The sequence below is a fragment of the Oryx dammah genome, unplaced genomic scaffold (assembly GCF_014754425.2).
Source record: "Oryx dammah isolate SB20612 unplaced genomic scaffold, SCBI_Odam_1.1 HiC_scaffold_10, whole genome shotgun sequence".
Classification (NCBI taxonomy): Eukaryota; Metazoa; Chordata; class Mammalia; order Artiodactyla; family Bovidae; genus Oryx; species Oryx dammah.
Genome location: NW_024070194.1, coordinates 3,598,228 through 3,619,829, shown reverse-complemented (window position 1 = coordinate 3,619,829; position 21,602 = coordinate 3,598,228). Strand labels below are relative to the sequence as shown.

At 47.0% G+C, this 21,602-nt stretch overlaps 1 protein-coding gene across 1 annotated transcript in view; it reads right to left on the bottom strand.

Moving 5' to 3' along the window:
• Positions 1 to 21,602, bottom strand: part of ZFP64 (ZFP64 zinc finger protein) — a 74,264-nt gene that overhangs the window by 16,378 nt on the left and 36,284 nt on the right. The gene's annotated exons all lie outside the window — the stretch shown is intronic.

The window sequence follows — 21,602 nt, the reverse complement described above, 5'->3', positions numbered from 1 at the left end:
CCGTCTTATATTATCGCTCCCCCCACAAGACTCAACATCCTCAGTACCGCCCCAATTCTTCTTTACAGAGGAGCTGCAGCCCTGCCCCGCCCCCAGGAAGACCCTGGTTCTACCTGCCTATCCGCACTCTACACCTTGAGCGCAGAGACAGGGCATTTTGGTTGCAGAAGTTTCACCCAGCCAAGTTTTACTTTTACATACAAACCACCAGTTTAGGAGTGGCTTTGTTAAGCTGCTTCTCTCCTCCACTTCCTCCCTGGGAGCAGTGCGGTCATCAGAGCCCACCGGACACTTGCTGCTGGAGGTCTGCCCCTTCTCGCGGAAGAGACCAGATCCTCCCTCTCCCTTTCGGAGCCAGGAAAATGCAGAGGCGAGGGGAGGGAGAAGGGGACAAAGTTCCAGCGAGGGCTCCTCTCACCAGCTCCTGGCTAAGCAAAAGGCAGCAACTCATCGCGGGGGTGGCTGGGTGAGGTGGAGAGACCTGAAATAGGAACCTACACGGTCTTCTCTGAGGACAAGATAATCACAGCGGGAAGCGCCTTAGAAATGCAGATTCCCCGACTCCACTCCACCCCTGGGATTCCAGGAGCGCGGGGTGGGGGCCGGAGGAATCCAGCGAGTTCTCAAAGCGCCCCACCCGCAGGGTCTTCGGAAACAGAGGCTGCCTTGGGGCACTCAGGGTTGCCCAGGGTCTCCAGGCTTCTCCCGGAACCCCTCTAACCCTACACCCCACCACCGTCCTGACCCCGCTCCCGCCCTAAACCCTGGCGCCACTTCATTCAGAGTAAAAGGCGACACCCTCTCTGGAGCCCGGGGCCCCCGGCCCTTCTCAGACCTCAGCCGGACGCCCCCGCCACAGCTCCAGCCTCGCGGATGCCCTCGGCCGTCTCTACCGCTCGCTCAAAGCCTCAGGAGTTTTCCTCGACGGTGCCCTCCGCCGAGAGGCCTTCCCCGGGCAGCACCCCGGCCCCTCCCAGCTCGGTGCTGTCCCAGCGCTCACCCCCAACACGCTGCACGCGCCACCGCTTTATCTCGGGGGCCACCGCTTCGGTCCCCAGAGGCCTCGAGTTCCAGGAGGACGGGAACCGGTCGCAGTGCCTCCGCTCCAGCACCTCTCTCCAGGGCCCGGCAGAAGCTCGGACATTCCCTTCCCCCCAATCCCAACACCCAGGGAGACGCCTGAGATCTCGGAACGCCCACCTCCGAGGCGCACAGCCCCAGCCTGCCTCCGGAGGGATCTCAGAGCATCCTTCCAAGGTGTTCGAGAGACGAACCGTCATCGAATAGCTTGGGAGGCTGGGGGACAGGAGTGGTTGCAGGAGAGCGACTCGGGGAGCGACGTAATCTACCCGAGAAGGGTTAATTTACAAGGGTGTGTGTGTGTGTAACTTACAAAGGCAAGGTAACAAGGTCTGAGCCCCAGAACTCAAGTTGGACGCCTCACCGCCACCCCCCACCCCCAGCCCGATGGCCGGGACCTCGCACCCACGCGGGACTGCGGAAAGTCCGAGAAAACCGCCCCCAGCACCCGGGGTCCGCGGCGCCACTCACCCGGCTCCCCCACCGCCTCCGAGGCCGTCTCTGCGAACTCCCGGCTCGCGGACTGCGGCTGCTCGGAGCTGAGATGCTGGGGCCTGGCCTGCTTGCGCCGCGACATGGCGTGAGGATCGGGGCTCTGGCGACTCCCTGCGCGCGGCCAGCCTCCCACAGCCAGTTCCCGGAGTTCGGGAATTAACCCGGCTCGGCCGCAGCGCGCACGTCCCGGCAATCCTGCTCATCAGCCCGGCAGGACGGTTTATCAGGAGCCCTGGCGGCGGACTGGCCCGCAGCCAAACCTTGGGACTCCCGGGGAAGCGCGGGGCGCACTCGGGCAGCCCACACCGGCTGGGAGCTCGTTAGAAATGCAGGCTCTCGGGCTCCACCCCAGACCCGCGGAATCAGAATCTGCATTTTAACAAGCTCCCCAGGTGATTCGCAAGCACATTAAAGTTTGAGAAACCGTGTCTGCATTTTAACGAGGTCCCCAGGAGATTCGTTTGCCCATTAAAATTTAGAAGTGCAGCTCTCCTCCAACTTTAATGGGCGCGCGAATCACTGGAGATCTCGTTAAAATGCAGATTCTGACTCAGTGGGTCTGGGGTGGGGCCTGAGCTTCTGTATTTCTAACGAGCTCCCAGGTGAGGCGGCTGCTGCCCAGGCAGTGCTTTTAGATTCTGGCTTAATTAGTCTGGACTGAACCCTGGACATTGGTGTGTATATATATTAAAAAAAATTTTTTTTTAAGTCCCTCAGGTTATTCTGATGTGCAGCCAAGGTTGGGAAGCACGACCTCCACTCGTGGCTGCGTATTCGAATTTAAAATTTAAATTAGGCTACAATTGCACGGTGAACCCACTGGTCCTGGAAGAGCTGGGTATAAATGCAGATTCCGCAAGTTTTCGCTTCAGGCACCAGGGCCCAGGAATCTGTATTTCTGCGCAGCGTCTTCCCCATCCGCCCCCCAACCCCCGCCCCGCCCGGTCCCGGGACCTCGGCGCCCGGGGTCCGAGACCACACAGAGGGAGCCTGGGGCCAAGAACGGGGCGGACCCCGCCCGGCAGGTGACCGAGGCGTGGTCCAGGGAGCGGGGGGCGGTTGAGCTAATTGGCGTTCTTGCTCAGACTGGCTGGGTCTTGATGAGACCCGAGGGGACCCCTCCTGGCACCAGGTAAACGACATCCAACCGGGGGCAGAAAGCCACCTACGAGCCCCAGGTGTTTGCGCTCTTCGGGCGGGGAGTTACTTAAGGCGGGTTGTGCCCGGAGCTTGCCCGAACCTGAGAGTCACGTGGGGCCTTTGGGTAAAAAGACGGGTTCAGCTTTGAACCCGTGGGGGCGGGGCCTGGGAACCCGTATTTCTAACCGAGCCGCCGGTGCGTTTTTCTTCAGTGGCTGGTCCGGCCCCGTGCGGCTTCCGCTTCATCCTGTCCCTCATTCACCTTTTGTGACGTTTACCCTTGACACGCCCTAGGGGATTGCCCGCGAGAAGCGCATTTTTATATTTCTCAAAGACAGAGCTTGTTTTCCTCAAATTTCCTGTTGATTTTCAAGTTGTAGATTGACTGTAAACATGTCTGTGTAAAGCCGGATGAAGTCACTCAAGGTTAAATTTTCACGACGTTTATTAAAAGCAACTTTTAAAGCTTTTCTTTGGGATGTGTGCCTAAGGGCACATGTGGTGGTGGTGGCGGCGGCTTAGGCGCCAAGTCGTGTCCGACTCTTTCGGCCCTCTGGAGCCTGCCAGTCTCCCCTGTCCATGGAATTTCCCAGCCGAGGATACTGGAGCGGGTTGCCCTTTCCTTCTCCAGGGATCTTCCCGGCCTGGGGGCGGGGGGAGGGGGTGCTGAACCCGCATCTCCCCGGCCCAGGGTGGGGGTTGAACCCGCATCTCCTGCGTTTCACTGAAGGCGGGTTCTTTCCTGACTAAGCCTCCAGGGAAGCCCTCGGGGTACACACACAGGTAAAGCCGTTTCAGAACATCCTGCGTGCTTGTGCTTATTGTGTGTCTTTTTGAAATATCTCAGAAGGATTAGGTGGCACTTGCCTCTTGTCCAGTCTCTCAGTCGTGTCCAACTCTTTGCGACCCCATGGACTGCAGCACGCCAGGCTTCCCCGTCTTTCACCCTGTCCCAGCGTTTGCTCAAACTCGTCCATTGAGTCAGTGATGCCATCCAACCATCTCACTTCACCCTCTGTCGTCCCCTTCTGCCCTCAATCTTTCCCAGCATCAGGGTCTTTTCCAATGAGTTGGTTCTTCGCATTAGGTGGCTTAAATATTGGAGCTTCAGCATCCATCCTTCCAGTGAATATTCAGTGTTGGATATTCAGTCCTTTAGGATTAACTGGTTTGGGCTCCCTGCAGTCCAAAGGACTCTCAAGAGTCTTCTCCAGCACCACAGTTTGAAAGCATCCTTTCTTCAGTGCTCAGCCTTCTTTATGGTCCAACTCTCACATCCATACACGACTACTGGAAAAAATACAGCTGTGACTAGATGGTCCTTTGTCGGCAAAGTGATGTCTCTGCTTTTTAATACGCTGTCTATGTTTGTCATAGCTTTTCTTCCAAGGAGCCAGCGTCTTTTAATTTCATGACTGCAGTCACTGTCCACAGTGATTTTGGAGCCCAAGAAAATAAAGTCTGTCACTGTTTCCATTGTTTCCCTATCTATTTGCCACGAAGTGATGGGACCGGATGCCGTGATCTTAGTTTTTTGAATGTTAAGTTCTAAGCCAGCTTTTTTACACTCCTCTTTTACCTGCATCAAGAGGCTCTCTGGTTCCTCTCTGCTTTCTGCCGTTAGGGTTGCCTCTGGGGAAGTTGAAAGAGGAAACGCATGTAGCCCGGAGGTTGGGAGGGGTCTGACACCACTCCACAGGTGTGTGCCTGTGTTTGTATTTGCTGTGGATAGAGATCATTTCTTCAGCTCAGGTTCACAGAATTGGATTAACCGATCTCTGGTGTCAGTACATGTCCCGCTGTCATCCCTGATACGCATTTGTTTGGTTGCTTGTCTGTTCCTTGGCTTGTTGTGATATAATTAATACCAGGGAACCTGCAACCCCTAGCCGGACCTTAACCATAACCTGCATTTCTCATATACCTCCCTTAGCCCCTCCCCCAATTTAATTGCCATCAACCTAAACCCTCCATTCTTCATTTCTTTGCCCTTTTTTCCCCTTGACAAGTTTTTTTTTTCTTTTTTGCACCTACACGTATTCCTTAAATCTTAATTTTTCAAGAACGTCATTAAAAGGGAATGTAGTGACTTCCCTGGCGGTGCACTGGTTCTGCCTTCCAATGCAGGGGGTGCGTGTCTCTGGTCCCGGGTCAGGGAGCCAAGAGTCCCACATGCCTTGGGGCCAAAAAACCAAAATGTAAAACAGAAACAGTGTTGTAACAAATTTAACAACGACTTTAAAAAATGGTCCACATCAACAAATACTAAGAAGAAAAAAGAAATGGGAATGTAATCTCCCAGGAATTAGTTAGTTAGTTCAGTCGCTCAGTCGTGTCTGACTTTTTTCGCCAGGCTCCTCTGTCCTTCCCCATCTCCTGGAGCTTGCTCAAACCCATGTCCGTGGAGTCGGTGACGCCATCCAGCCATCTCATCCTCTGTCGTCCCCTTCTCCTCCTGCCCTCAATCTTGCCCAGCATCAGGGTCTGAATCACTCCCTCATTTATTATATTGCTAAGGTCGCCCACATTGTCGCTGTTGTTCAACCATTTTGACGGGTGTGTAATATTCCAGTGTGATTATCTGCTTTCCTGTTGATGGGCACTTTGTTTCCCAGTCTTTGCCTCGTGACTCATGCGGCTACGGTCTTTCTAGAAAGTGTCAGTTTCTTAAATGAATGCGTACATTGGTTGGACTGTAAGAGACTAAGGCACGATGAAACAGGGGAGGCATGAACCTCACTTTCCCAGCAAAGGGTGAGGGACCGTGGAGCCACCATCTTTCCCACACTCCATCTTACTGGATGTCTTAATTTTTGCCAATCAAGTTGACGTACAAAGATATTTCACTATGATTTTGACTTGAATTATCCTTGCACATATTTCTACCCAAAACAAAGTGAAAAATAGCAATGTTTTCTACAAGTATCATGACAGCAACAGATTAAAATGTTTCCTTTTTTGAAGGCATTGTTTTAGTGTTTTGTAGTACATCCATTCAGAGTTATGATCCTAAATAAAGCTCCATACCATGTTTGGTTTTAACGGCTTAATTTCAGGGTCATCACTAAAAAACGGAAGAGGAGAAAACCTCACAGAATATACAGAAAAAAGCAAACTACCATTGGCTATGCTTAAGTTCCGGTTCTCCCTTTTTAATCCCATTCACCAGTTAATACAGATTGACTCTTCATTTTCTTTGAAATCCAGCTTGTAAATTTTCATATTCCTGGTTAATCAACCTGGGGCTTCCACAAACTAAACTAAAGAGTATGCACCGCTATCTGTGTAACAAGTGGATTTCAAACCCACTGAAGCTCTTTAGGTGGAAGATATTTAAAAAGATTAGGAAATTCTGTTGCCAAGTTTAAACATACAGATAGAGGCTTTTATAGGTGACAACTTTTCTTTATTTTCAGCAACAAAATCGCCTAACAAAGGAATCCTGGCCAAACACTGTATTTCAAATGTTCACTCCATATCACGTTCCTCTTGGAAACTAGTTACTTTCTGTTTTAGAACTTCTTCTTTTTCTTTCTTTGCTCTTGTCTCTGGGCATGCACGATCTTAGTTACCCTCAGTTCAGTTCAGTCACTCAGTCGTGTCCGACTCTTTGCAACCCCATAGACTGCAGGACGCCAGGCCTCCCTGTCCATCACCAACTCCCGGAGTTTGCGCAAACCCATGTCCATCAAATCGGTGATACCATCCAACCATCTCATCCTCTGTCGTCCCCTTCTCCTCTTGCCCTCAATCTTTCCCAGCATCAGGGTCTTTTCCAAGGTCTCAGTTCTTCACATCAGGTGGCCAAAGTATTGGAGTTTCAGCTTCAACATCAGTCCTTCAATGAACACCAGGACTGATCTCCTTTAGGATGGACTGGTTGGATCTCCTTGCAGTCCAAGGACTCTCAAGAGTCTTCTCCAACACCACATTCAAAAGCATCAATTCTTCAGCGCTCAGCTTTCTTTATAGTCCAACTCTCACATCCATATATGACTACTGAAAAAATCACAGCTGTGACTAGACAGACCTTTGTTGACAAAATAATGTCTCTGCTTTTTAATATGCTGTCTAGTTTGGTCATAACTTTTCTTCCAAGGAGCAAGTTTCTTTTAATTTCATGGCAGCAGTCACCATCTGCAGTATTTTTGGAGCCCAAAAAATAAAGTCTGTCACTGTTTCCACTATTTCCCTATCTATTTGCCATGAAGTGATGGGACCGGACGCCATAATCTTTGTTTTTTTGTGTTGAGCTTTAAGCCAACTTTTTCACTCTCCTCTTTCACTTTTATCAAGAGGCTCTTTAGATCTTCACTTTCTGCCATAAGGGTGGTATCATCTGCATATCTGAGGTTATTGATATTTCTCTCGGCAATCTTTATTCCAGCTTGTGCTTCCTCCAGCCCAGCGTTTCTCATGATGTACTCTGCATATAAGTTAAATAAGCAGGGTGACAATGTACAGCCTTGACGTACTCCTTTCCCAGTTTGGAACCAGTCCGTTGTTCCACGTCCAGTTCTAACTGTTGCTTCTTGACCTGCATACAGATTTCTCAAGAGGCAGGTCAGGTGGTCTGGTATTCCCATCTCTTGAAGAATTTTCCATAGTTCGTTGTGATCCACACAAAGGCTTTGGTGTAGTCAATAAAGCAGAAGTAGATTTTTTTTTTGAACTCCCTTGCTTTTTTGATGATCTAATGGATGTTGGCAATTTGATCTCTGGTTCCTCTGCCTTTCCTAAATCCAGCTTGAACATCTGGAAGTCCCCCTATCAGGGTTCAAACCTGTGGTGCCTGCAATGGGGGCAAGGAGTCTTATCCGCTGGACTGCTAGGGAAGTCCCTAGTTACTTCTCATTCTTTATATATATTACTTTTATCTTGATTAAAAAAAAATAGTTGTTAGGTAGTTCCCTTTCTTCACAGAGAAAGTGAATTTTTAAGGCTTATCACTTTGTAAAAGAAAAATTGAGTATATTTGTAATTTTGATAATTTAAGCAAGCATTTTGCCAAGAGATAACACATACTGCTGAATTATACAGGAGATTTTTCCTGGTCACTCAGCATCTCCTTACAAAGCATTGCAAAGATTCCAGAGTTAGTATCCTATCATTCTAAGCACATGTACTGGGGCCAGCTGGGGTGAGAATCCCGGCTCTGAGACCACATGACCTTGAGAAAGCTGCCCTGTGCTTTGGTTTTCCCATCAATAAAATGGGGATGCTAATACACCCAGGGTGGTAACGAGGGTGAATGAGTTTCATACATGTAAAGTACAGGGAACAGTGTCTGCTACAGAGGCGGAACTGTAAATGTTAACAGTTATTTATAACAGTAGGGTAAGAGTTATAGTAATCTGTAATAGTAGCGAATGCTCATCCAGAACTGGTGGTTCCTGGAATTCCCTGGAAGTCCAGTGATTAGGACTCGGAGCTTTCACGGTTGGGGACCCGCGTTTGATCCCTGGTTGGAGAACTAAGATCCCACAAGCTTCGTAGTATGACCAAAAAAAAAAATAGAATTTGCAGTTCCAGTGAACTTGAGGCAGATACTCGTTTTATGTGGGAATAAACAGGAAGCAAACAAGCGTGTGCTGACATTATCAACCCTTCTGAGCTGCATATTCTCATGCCTTCATGCCAGTTTCTCTCTCTGGTAAATAAGTACTGCTGCTGCTGCTAAGTCGTGTCTGACTCTGTGCGACCCCATAGACGGCAGCCCACCAGGCTCCCCCATCCCTGGGATTCTCCAGGCAAGAACACTGGAGTGGGTTGCCATTTCCTTCTCCAATGCAGGAAAGTGGCAACCCCATCGACTGCAGATTACCAGGCTCCTCCGTCCCTGGGATTTTCCAGGCAAGAGTACTGGAGTGGGTTGCCACTGCCTTCTCTATTAATAAGTACTAGTACTCATTTAGTCAAGTAATTTCTTTTTTAAGAGAAATAAATTAAAAACACAATTCTCTCTCTGACTATTCCCAGAGAAGAAAAATATAGCTCATAAGAATTTGAAAAGAAGGTCCAAACTCACTTATGATGAAAGAAATACAAGTTAAAAATACATTGAAGTACTATTTTACATCCTGTCTGAATAGAAAAGATAAACACACGCACACCCCATGTTAGTGGAAGGGAGTGTATGTTGTGGTCCAGCTATTCTTCTCCCTGTGCACATCTCAAACTGTGCGTGGGCATCGCTGGGGACCTTGTTAAAAGCAGATTCTGACTCTAGTGCTTCTCAAACTTTAACATGCAGAAGACTGACCTGGGGATCATGCTAAATGCAGATTCTGGGCGAGAAATGTGTAAGAGGCGTTCAGCATCACTAACTGGAAGCATGGTGGTGGTGAAGTTGCTAAGTTGTGTCCGACTCTTCGAGACCCCATGGACTGTAACTTGCCCGGCTTCTCTGTCTATGAGATTTCCCAGGCAAGAGTACTGGACTAGGTTGCCATTTCCTTCTCCAGGGGAATCTTCCTGAGACCCAGATCAAACCTGGGTCTCCTGCACTGCAGGCAGATTCTTTACCAACTAAGCCTGATTATTGGAATGAATATTAACCACAAAGTCCTTTTTTCTTTTAACCTATCAGCTCAATAAAAATTGAGGATGCTGATAAGATCTACTTTTAGCAAGAGTGCAGGGAGATTAGTCCTCTCGTGCATTGCCAGCGGGAGAGTGAGTATTTATGTCCCTTTGGAGGGCAGTTGGGCAGTGAGTCTGTAGATGCGCCCTGCCAGTGGCCTGTCCGTTCTGCTTTCCGGGATGCTTCAGAGAAACGGTGGCACACATGCCAGGGGGCAGGTCCGAGGATGTTAGTTGCAATACCACTGTCACAGCAAGAACCCTTGAGCGACAGCCTAAATGCCAACAGTAGAGGAATGGTTAGATTCAGCTGTGGCTTACCACATCAGGCAGCAAATAAAAGTACTCAGGCAGATTCACGGTTATAGGCATGGCTGCTGTGCATTCTGAAGATCAGCCCTGGGATTTCTTTGGAAGGAATGATGCTAAAGCTGAAGCTCCAGTACTTTGGCCACCTCATGCAAAGAGTTGACTCATTGGAAGAGACTCTGATGCTGGGAGGGATTGGGGGCAGGAGGAGAAGGGGACGACTGAGGATGAGATGGCTGGATGGCATCACGGACTCGATGGACGTGAGTCTGAGTGAACTCCGGGAGATGGTGATGGACAGGGAGGCCTGGCGTGCTGCGGTTCATGGGGTCGCAAAGAGTCGGACACGACTGAGCGAGTGAACTGAACTCAGAGCTCTAGATAGACTGCATGGAGAAGTCCTACAAAGACATGAAAGTGAAAAAGAAAGTCGCTCAGTCGTGTCCAACTCTTTGTGACTCCATGGACTGTATTCTTCAGTCCAGAATACTGGAGTGGGTAGCCTTTCCCTTCTCCAGGAGATCTTCCCAACCAGGGACTGACCCCAGGCCTCCCCCATTGGATTCTTTACCAGCTGAGCCCCCAGGGAAGCCCACATAGCCAGAAACACATCTTCCCTTCCACATGTTTCCGGTGGTGAAAAATGAATGTCCAGGGGCAAAACGTTTTAGCAGAATGCACACCGGCCATGGGATTCCCACAGGTGGCTCAGTGCTACACACCGGCCATGGGATTCCCGCAGGTGGCTCAGTGCAGAGAATCCGCCTGCCACTGCAGGAGACGCCGGTTCGATCCCTGGGTCGGGAGGATCCCCTGGGGGAGGAAGTGGCAGCCCCCTCCAGTGTTCTTGCCTGGAGAATCCCACGGACAGAGGAGCCTGGCGGGCTAGAGGCCATGGGGTCGCAAAGAGTGGGAAACGACTGAGACCGAGTGTGCATGCGTACTGGCCGTGCGTTCAGGGAGACGTGGGCAGGGAGCACTTTGGAAGGGGAAGGATTGGAGAGCCTAAAATATCCACGGATGTGCCCTAGAGAACATTATACTCAGTAAAAAATTTTTTTAGTAGGGAGGAGCAGGTTCACATACCACTTTATGGTTAAAAGTTAATAATTAAAATTACTAAATTATGGCTGTATCACACAATGGAATAAATTCTTTGTGACCACAAAAATAGTTTCCCTGTGCACGGATAGAACATTCTTCAAGATGCACGCACACACACAATAGTACTGTGATAAAATTTAACACATTTACATATATGCATATTCTCGCATAAACTTGTGATGCAGAGGAGACCAGGTTGCTGGTAACAGGAGCTGTCTCCGGCGACACGACGGCAGTGTTTGTGGCGCAGTTGTCTGAGGGACGGGCATCTTGGCTATATGCCTTTTCACACTCTTTTAAGTTTGAAAATTTTAAATTTGGCACACGTACAAGAATGTACAAAACATAAACGTGCAATTTAAGGAATAACACCTGAATAACCATCAACATCGGAGAAGGCAGTGGCACCCGACTCCAGTGCTCTTGCCTGGAAAATCCCATGGACGGAGGAGCCTGGTGGGCTGCAGTCCATGGGGTCGCTAAGGGTCCGACACGACTGAGCGACTTCACTTTCACTTTTCACTTTCATACACTGGAGAAGGAAATGGCAACCCACTCCAGTGTTCTTGCCTGGAGAATCCCAGGGACGGGGGCGCCTGGTGGGCTGCCGTCTATGGGGTCACATAGAGTCGGACACGACTGAAGCGACTTAGCAGCAGCAGTAGCAACCATCAACAGAGGAACATGGGGAAGATTCTTAGCACTAAAGAAGCCCTTCACGCGTTCCATATCAGCTTCTCCTTCGTTCAGCCACCTGCTTCCACAATCTCTAACTCTGTGCATTATTTAAAAATAGCTTCATCACCTAAATATGTGGCTTAGTATTGCCACTCGTGGAATGGTATGACTTAACTTTCCTTCCCTTGCTCCTTTAAGCCTGTGAGATTCAACACGTCACTGCAGGTAGGTGTGGCTTGTTCATTGTCATCCCGTGAATATATTCACACTTCATCTACACCTTCACTGCTGACGGGTGGTCTCCAATTTGTAATCACGAGCAATGTCGCTACGAACATTCTTGCACTGGTTTCCTGATTCATATGTATAAGTTTCTCTATGCCCAGAATCTGCATTTTACTAATAACAAAATCCCCTAGTGAGCCTCATGCATGGTAAGTTTGAGAAATGTAGTGTGGGAGGAATGCCTGGATCAGAACATATGCTTATGTTAAAATTTCCTAGGAAATGCTAAGTACTTCAATGTGGCCATACCAATTTATGACCCTAGCAGCATATATGGGATATAGAGCATACACAGCTGAGCCACTAGGCTTCCCTGGGGGCTCAGCTGGTAGAGAATCCGCCTGCAATGCAGGAGACCTGGGTTTGATCCCTGGGTTGGGAAGATCCCCTGGAGAAGGGAAAGGCGACCCACTCCAGTATTCTGGCCTGGAGAATTCCATGGACTGTATAGTCCATGGGGTCGCAAAGAGTCCAGACACAACTGAACAACTTCACTTCACTTTGTCAGAATATATAACTTTTTAAATTAAAAAGAAAAAAAGAAGCAGCAGCTAGTTAAATAGTCACTGGTGCTAAGTTGCTTCAGTTGTGTCTGACTCCCAACTCTCAGCGACACTGTGGACCACAGGCTGCCAGGCTCCTCTGTCTGTGGGACTCTCCAGGCAAGAATACTGGAGTAGCCTGCCATGTCCTTCTCCACGATGTAGGCACTGAACCGACATCTGGCGTCTCCGCCTCAGCAGATGGGTTCTTTGCCTCTAGCGCCACCTGGGCAGCCCGCAGTCACTGGGACACAGTCTTAGCTGAAAATGGGAAGAGCCATGAAACAGACCCTCCGTTCCTCCTCCCCTTTTCTTTCTGCTCTGTCACTCCAGCCCCTCCCCTGCACGGACTAGAATTTGAAATTATGAGCATGAAATATTGGAGGAGGGTCCTGTGTAAGCAACAATGTGGATCAGGACCTTTATAGTGGAAACAGCTTCCAGTTCACCGGCTGGCCCCACAGGTATGGAAGTTCCTGAATGCTAAAGGAATGTTTTCCCAGAATAAGCATTCTAAACTTCTAGATGTGGGGCTGGGTGTAGCAGGCCTGGACTGCTCAGTTATCTTATGTGCTCTTGAGAAAAGTGCATTTCCAGTTCCTTTGCGGTGGCACTGACGTCACCCAGCCCCATGTCATTTTCAGGCTCTGTGAGTGTTCCATAGATTATGTCACAATTGCGCTCATCTCACACGCTAGCAAAGTGATGCTCAAAATCCTCCAAGCCAGGCTTCAACAGTACATGAACTGTGAACTTCAGATGTTCAAGGTGGTTTTAGAAAAGGTGGAGGAACTAGAGATCAAATTGCCAACATCCACTGGATCATCAAGAAAGCAAGAGAGTTCCAGAAAAACATCTACTTCTGCTTTATTGACTAGGCCAAAACCTTTGACTGTATGGATCACAACAAACTGTGGAAAATTTTTCAAGAGATGGGAATACCAGACCACCTGATCTGCCTTCTGAGAAACCTGTATGCCAGTCAAGAAGCAACAGTTAGAACTGGACATGGAACAACAGACTGGTTCCAAATAGGAAAAGGAGTACGTCAAGGCTGTATATTGTCACCCTGTTTATTTATCTTATTGCAGAGTAAATCATGTGAAATGCTGGGCTGGATGAAGCACAAGCTGGAATAAAGATTGCCGGGAGAAATATCAATAACCTCAGATATGCAGATGACGCCACCCTTATGGCAGAAAGTGAAGAGGAGCTAAAAAGCCTCTTGATGAAAGTGAAAGAGGAAAGTGAAAAAGTTGACTTAAAGCTCAATATTCAGAAAACGAAGATCATAGCATCTGGTCCCATCACTTCATGGAAAATAGATGGGGAAACAGTGGAAACAGTGACAGACTTTATTTTTCTGGGCTCCAAAATCACTGCAGGTGGTGACTGCAGCCATGAAATTAAAGGACACTTGCTCCTTGGAAGAAAAGCTATGACCAACCTAGATAGCATATTAAAAAGCAGAGACATTACTTTGTCAACAAGGGTCCATCTAGTCAAAGCTATAGTTTTTCCATTGGTCATGTATGGATGTGAGAGTTGGACTGTGAAGAAAGCTGAGTGCCGAAGAATTGATGCTTTTGAACTGTGGTGTTGGAGAAGACTCTCGAGAGTCCCTTGGACTGCAAGGAGATCCAACCAGTCCATCCTAAAGGAGATCAGTCCTGGGTGTTCACTGGAAGGACGGATGCTGAAGCTGAAACTCCAATACTTTGGCCAACTGATGCAAAGAGCTGACTCATTTGAAAAGACCCTGATGCTGGGAAAGATTGAAGGTGGGAGGAGAAGGGGACGACAGAGGATGAGATGGTTGGATGGCATCACTGACTTGATGGACATGAGTTTGAGCAAGCTCCGGGAGTTGGCGATGGACAGGGAGGTGTGGCGGGCTGAAGTCCATGGGGTCACGAAGAGTCGGACACGACTGAGTGACTGAACTGAACTGATATTATGGCATACAGTCTCCCTGACATATTCTACTAGCACTTGTTCCAGAACCATTCATTTGTTTAACAAAATTAATTTGATTTCATCTGAGTGTGAGGTGCTGTGTCGGCCTCAGGAATGCCACAGTAAGCCTTTAAGGAAGTCACAGAGTAGGCAAGAGGAAAAATAAGTAAACGGTTCCATACAGTAGGATAAAGACTCACAGTGGCCAGGCAAAGTGTCACGCAGGAGGCAGACTCATAACCCCAGAAGTGTAGGAAGAGCAGGTTTTAGGCAGACAGAGAAATGAGGCCAAGAGGGAACAGACTGTGCAGAGATCAGCCACGGCACTTGCGAGAAACCTGTCTGGCTGGAGGCGGGCGGAACGCTGGAGTAGGAGGTGGGTAGGGAGGAGACGTGAAGGCTTTGATGGCAACAGGGTGTAGTGAAACCAGCTCCTGCTTCTTCTTCCCCTCTCTCCCTACTGAACGTGGACAGTTCCAGAGCAGGTCCGAGGCCTGGTCTGGGAAGGTTACCAAGCTCCCTCACCTGAGAAACCATCAGTAGTGGTGGCAGTGATGGCTGCGATGGTGTCAGTGAAGAGTGATCACAGAGGCTCGCCGTGTGAGCATCTGTGAACACATCTCACATGCATTATCTCACCCGAGTCCAGCTCTTCAGAGATGTGTGATTTTGAATAAGTCTCTTAACCTCCTCTCTTGAGAGTCCCTTGGACTGCAAGGAGATCCAACCAGTCCATCCTAAAGGAGATCAGTCCTGGGTGTTCATTGGACGGACTGATGCTGAAGCTGAAACTCCAATACTTTGGCCACCTGATGCAAAGAGCTGACTCATTCAAAAAGACTCTGATGCTGGGAAAGATTGAGGGCAGGAGGAGAAGGGGACGACAGGATGAGATGGCTGGATGGCATCACTGACTAGATGGACTTGAGTCTGAGTGAACTCCGGGAATTGGTGATGGACAGGGAGGCCTGGCGTGCTGTGATTCATGGGGTCGCAAAGAGTCGGACATGACTGAGCGACTGAACTTAACCTCCTCAAGCCTCAGTTTCCTCATCTGTAAAATGAGGATGATAATTCTACCTAACTCTAATGGTTTTTCTGAGTATTAAAAGGGAAATATATGTAAAGGGGTCGACAATAAAGAATCAAGTATATTAGGTATTATTATTATTTTTGACAGCCATCTACCTACTACCCTTACACTATAACTTTAAAAACTACTTTAAAATGCAATAAATACTTTAAATAAAATACTTTAAAATACAAATTATAATCTATTGATTTTATTGAGTATCTACAAAGTGCCTGATTGGCTTGCCTTGGGTCATATACCCGTCCTTTGGCCCAGGGGTTGGCAAGCTATGGTCTATGGACCAAATCTGGCCCATTTGTGTGTTTCTGTAAATCAGGTTATATTAACATGGCTCCACTTATTTACATATTTATCTATGGCTGATTCCTGAGTAATTCAAAGGATAAAGAACCTGCCTGCAATGTGAGAGACCTGGGTTCAATCCCTGGGTCGAGAAGATCCCTGGAGGAGGTCGTGGCAGCCCACTCCAGTGTTCTTGCCTGGAGAACCCCGTGGACTGAGCGACTTTCACTTCACTTCACGTGGCTGCTCTTGTGGTACAACTACAGAATTCATGAGCTGCAGTAGAGATGATAAGTATTTACTGCCAATTATTTCTGTTGAAACCAGCAACTCTTTCTGTTGCCTTATAGGATAAACTCGCTAACCTCTGCTATTGGACTGATAGCTTTGACCAAGGTCACAGGGTACTGTAATTGGCCAGGCATGGGACACATGCCCTCCCCTCATGAAGGCCGGCCCTCACACACTGGAACCTGTTAAGCTCTCAGAAGGAAGGAGAATTCCCCTGGTGGTGGTAGGGGCATCTTTTTGTTTAAAGGAAACAAGGTTTGCACTATTAGACCGAAAACATCCGAGCCGGCTTTTTAGTTAAGTGCAAGGGCTGAGTCTAAGCGATGACGTGTACATTGATACGGCCCCAAATTCTGCCCAACGGGCGTCCTCAGTACAGACCAGTGATGACAGATCCCATCAGAGCTTCTCTCTTTGGGAGTGAATCAATTAGAGTTCATTGATTACAAGCAACAGAAACTGCTGGCCAACTGCAGCAGATCAGGGATTGACTGGCAGCGTGTGAGGGAGCTGAGAGAACAGCTCGCGTGACAGGGAGACGGGCCAGAACGAGGGACCGAATGAGGCACGTCCACTCGGGATGCTGCAGGGGTGTCTGTGGTGCTGAAGCTGGAAACCCCTAAGCTGGGCCTCACTGCTCCCAGAAGCTGCTGCCATCACACTCTGCTGAAACCTCTGCGAAAATGCTGCTCTTCTGAATGAGCTCTCAGACCTCCTCTGGTTTGCACTGGCCTTCCCAGGTGGTGTGAGTGGTAAAGAGCCCGCTTGCCGGTGCAGGAGACAAGAGACGTGGGTTTGATCCCTGGCTTGGGAAGATCCCCTGGAGAAGGGAAAGGCTACTCACTCCAGTATTCTGGCCTGGAGAGTGCCATGGGCTCTATGGTCCATGGGGCTGCAAAGAGTTGGACACGACTGAGTGCTGTTCACATGTGTTAGGTACCTAACATATATTTTACTCTTTTTGTTTTTCGTTTTAAATTGAAGTATGGTTGTTTTACAATATGATGTGAGTCTCAGGCATACAGTATAGTGATTCAGTATTTTTGTAGATTATATTCCATTATAGGTTATTATAAGATAATGGATATGGCTATACCGTTTATCCTTGCTGCTTATCTGTTTTACATATAGTATGTGTATCTGTTAATCCCACACTCCTAATTTGTCCCCTCTCCCTTTCTTCTCCCCTTTGCTAATTTTCTGTATCTTAACATGCATTATTCTATTTAACATGTATTATTTTATTTAACTCTTCTTTACAGTACTATAAGGCAGGCATGGTTATTACCTCACATTATACAGAAGATGAAACTGAAGTTCAGAGAGGTTACGTCACTTGTCTGGGTCATTTTCATTCTCTGGGATAATACGGAGCTGGGATTCTAACCCACATTGATCTGACTCCAGAGCCTTTCTTCCTAACCACTGCCATCCATATTCCACTTCTCCATGGGCCTGCTGTACAACCCAGGCTTGCGAGGGCTTTGAATGATATCCACATGTTCGTCATAGACCCAGCTCTAACAAACTGCTTCATAGAACCCGCTTTTTTTTTTTTTTTTCACCCCTAGTGGCTCAGATGGTAAAGAATCCGCCTGCAATGCGGAGGCCTGGGTTCGATCCCTGGGTTGGGAAGATCTCCTGGAGGAGGAAATGGCAGCCCACTCCAGTATTCTTGCCTGGAGAATTCCATGGACAGAGGAGCCTGGCGAGCCACAGTCCATAGCATCACAGAGAGTCGGACACGACTGAAGTGACTTAGCACGCACACATGCTGTCTACACTGGATTAGGTGGAAAGAAGCTCTGTAAAGATGATTGCCAACTTACTAACTTGCAAGAACTTTTAATACTGAACAAATTTTAAGTTCTCATGGATCCTTCAACATAAAAATCTTTCAAGTTAACCTGAACTCTGCTGATCTTTCTGAAGACACATAGTAACTTAGAGTCAGGTAGAAATGAATGGAATCCTCTTTGAGAAAAGGTGTAAACTCTCTTAAAAGCTGAAGCATCTCCAGAACTTTGTCCCTCTTATATATCTTCTGGAATGTGCTGAGTCTCAGAGCCAGCAGGGAAAATGCTACTTCGAACCAAAGATGCCCACAGGGAGACTAACAGGTCTTGGGCAGACCGAGTGGGGAGTCCTCTGGGCAGTTTTCTTTCCCTTTCTGAAAAAGGGAACTGACCAAAAATTTAAAAAAAAAAAAAGGAAAAGGAGGTAAGATGTGAAAAAGAGACCAGCTGGATTTGCATTCACAGTTTATAAGGACAAATACTTTTTGCATCATACTTGTGTTGGAAGTGATTTTAAAGCGGTATTGTAGGGAAAACATTGCTTTACTTACTCAGGTAAATGCTAACACGGGATACGGCAATTCAGCAGACAATCGTAAATCAAGGACGTTCACAAATAGTCTCCTGTGTTAGCTTTTGCTGTGTCACAACCTCAAAATCTCCATGGCTTTTGACCGCACATCTTTATGTTCTTTTTCACGGATCTGGGAATCATTGTGGCTCTGTTGGGTTGGGTTCAGGTCAACTCCATGTGGCTGCTCGTTTTTCCTTGGGTCTTTATCTACACAGGGCATGTTCTTCTCGTGACGGGTCACGTGAGAGGGACAGGATGAGCCAAACTGCACAGGTACAGTGAGAACCCCTCTTCCCATCAGCTTCATTGGCCAGAGCAAATCACAAAGCTTTGCCCAGAGTCAACGGGGCCAGGCAGCCACTCTACCCACCGTGACACTGATGGGCGAGGGTGGGTAAGTCCCAGGGAGGGGGTGCCGGGTTGGAAATAGAAATCTAATCCACTATGCCTACTAACATTGGAAATAGGAATATAGTCACATGGCGAAGAATAAACATAAAGATGATACATTTATAGGAATAGTACATTTATCTCTAAAGCATTAGGTCAAAACTCAAACTCTATCAGCTCTGTGGCATGTGACTTGTTATTTTTCTTGGAAAACGGACCCGTGGGATATGAAACTCTGACTTTTGCCTTGTGTTGCTGTCTTCCATTGCTAGGGCAAAGCATGAGGCGTTATTTTGCAGCTTCTGGGCTTGGCCTTCCATTGGAATGGGTGCTAAGGGCATATTGGAAGCTACTTAGACCTGCTCTCCCGTCCTAATCACTCTCTGTCCCAGGCTGGATGATGGACTACACGGACTCTTTATATAAATGATATAAATGTGGTATTGCTTCTCTAGAAATAAACAACTCTCCCAGGAGCTAACATTCCCCGAGGAGCACCATTTACTTACTTACTTTTTTGGCTTTTTCCTTTTGGAAGAATGGTAACAGGCTTATATTTTACTCTCTTAGATCAAACACAGAATAATATGAAATACAAAACTGAAGTATTTTGGTGTGTGTGAGAAGCTCAGAGCAAAGATTCTACCTTTGAATTTCCCAAACTATAGCTGTAAACCAACACGCAACAAAACACATCTGTCACTCGCAACTGGGGGTGGGTGTGGCAGGCACACCAGCAATGGCTTCCCAGTCCCACTTAATATTCCAGGGAGGCCCAGGGCTGGGTGGGAGTAGAGAAGAATCCCAGATTTACGAGACTGGGTGAAGGTCGTGACTGGAGAAAACACGCTGATTCGAACGGGGGTAGGTGATTTGAGTGTTGGCTGTTGGTTGAAACATTGCAAGGGAATTTGCTGTGTGACCTTGGGTGGGTTTCTTACCTTTTCTGAGCCTTTGATTCTTTAGAATTTCCCATGTTGTCTGGGTCAGAAAAATAGTCAGCAGCGCTATTTCTAAAACAGAGTCTCAGACCCCCTCACAGGTGCACTGTATCAGTATTTCCAAAGCTGGGCTGTGGCTGGGGGGGCCTTTTTAACAAGTTTTCCAGGTGATTCTTACACCAGGCAAGTTGGGAAACATCTGTTTCTGCACAATGTGGGTAATAATTGTGCCTCCCTTGAGGGCTGTTAGGAGGATGAGATAACTGCGTTCAGTATTTAGCACCGTGTTGGACAGAGGAGCCTGGCGGGCTACGGTCCACGGGGTTGCAGAGTCGGATACGACTGAAGTGACTGAGCATGCACGCATGCATGGCATATTCTGAGTCAATAAATGTTAGCTTTTTATCACTGAAAATCATTATTGCTATTTGTTTAATAAAAATCTGTTATGTACCTACTATGTGCAGGTGTACGGGGTGGGGGTTGGCCCAACACACCAGTTTTTCTGTGGTCTGTGAGTCAAGAATGGTTTTCACATTTTAAAAAAAATGGTTGGAAAAAAAAAAGAAAAATAATAGTTTGTGACACTTGAAAACTATATGAAATTCAGATCTCAATGTCCATAAATAAAGTTTTATCGGAACACAGCTATACCCTCTCCTTCACTATTGTCTCTGGTTTACAGAAGTTTGCTAAACCCTGCTCCACAGCAAGGGCCTTTAGTTGGGGAATATAGAAAGATTTCTCAAGAAGTGTATGGGCATGACTGAGGAAATCAATTCTCAGATCCTCCACTTCTAAGGGTACGTTTCCCGAAAACTGATCATCTAAGAACACACCCAGAAGGTGACTGACGGTGCCGAGGTTGAGAGTAAGTGCTCCACTGGAAGGAAATCTCAGCTGGTTTTCAGTTCTTTGCTTTTAACAAAATTGACCCATTAATTATGATTGATTGTTGCATGATTTTCTGGCATTTAACTCAGAAGGAATTTAAATAATTGAGAAGCATTGCTGAAAAATACACTTTCTATGTCCACATCCTTACTTATATGTGACTGAGACTTCTCAGGGTTCATTTACATCAATAAAAAAGAAAACTGAGACTATAACTGCAAGTGATCTCTACCTCATTCCAGCAGCTGATAAAAACTTTTAAGTAATGTTCATCACAGATATATAAGCTGATTAAAAACTAGGCCTATCAGTAAATTTTAAAAATTTTAATTATCAAAACATGTTTACAACATAACAACAACAAAAAGTTGTTTCTAATGATAATTTGATGTAAAGAAATGTTTAAAGCTTGGAGCCCTATGGTCAAAGGGAATAAAAAATGTGTTTCAATTTGTAGAACCATAATTTTATTGCTGAATATTTGGATGAAATGATTAGTTTCAGATCTAGAAGTTTCAGAGACTGGTTCTTTCAATCTGATTGGCTGAGATCAGAGACTTCCCAACTTTTTCCCCCATCAACACTGCCATTCTATCTCAGTTTTGCCGGTCACTGGATCAGATCAGTATCAAACTTTTCCTCTCCATGAGAACAGATTTTAAAGATGACTTAAAAGAACTCTCTGTCCAAAGGTATTATTCCTCTGCCAGGACAAAGAAATACCAACCTATGTGAACTTTCTGAGGGATATACTCAAGAGATTAATGGAATAAGGATAAAAATCAGAGTAAAGATATGAAATACAGAAAAAAGAGTATAAGACACTACGGTGAATAATGAATGTTGTAACTTTGATTATACCTCAGTGGATGATGGTAATTTGGGAATTACAACATAAGAGACATTCTGCAGGGTAACATTTAACAAAAGCCTGGAAGTAATCTAGAAGTTATCTCAGCAAAACCCAGGATCTGGGGAGGGGGTCCTAGAAAGAGATGTGGTCCGACAGTCTCCTCTTAGGAGGACGCAATTCTTAATGAAAGGTTGGCTCCTGGTTAATTTTTATATTTGATATAACAGTAGAGGAAGCAATTTAAGAATAATCACTAAAGTTTAGAAAGTAACTATCAGCAGAATGGAGACATATTTAAGAACTATTGAGAACAAAGT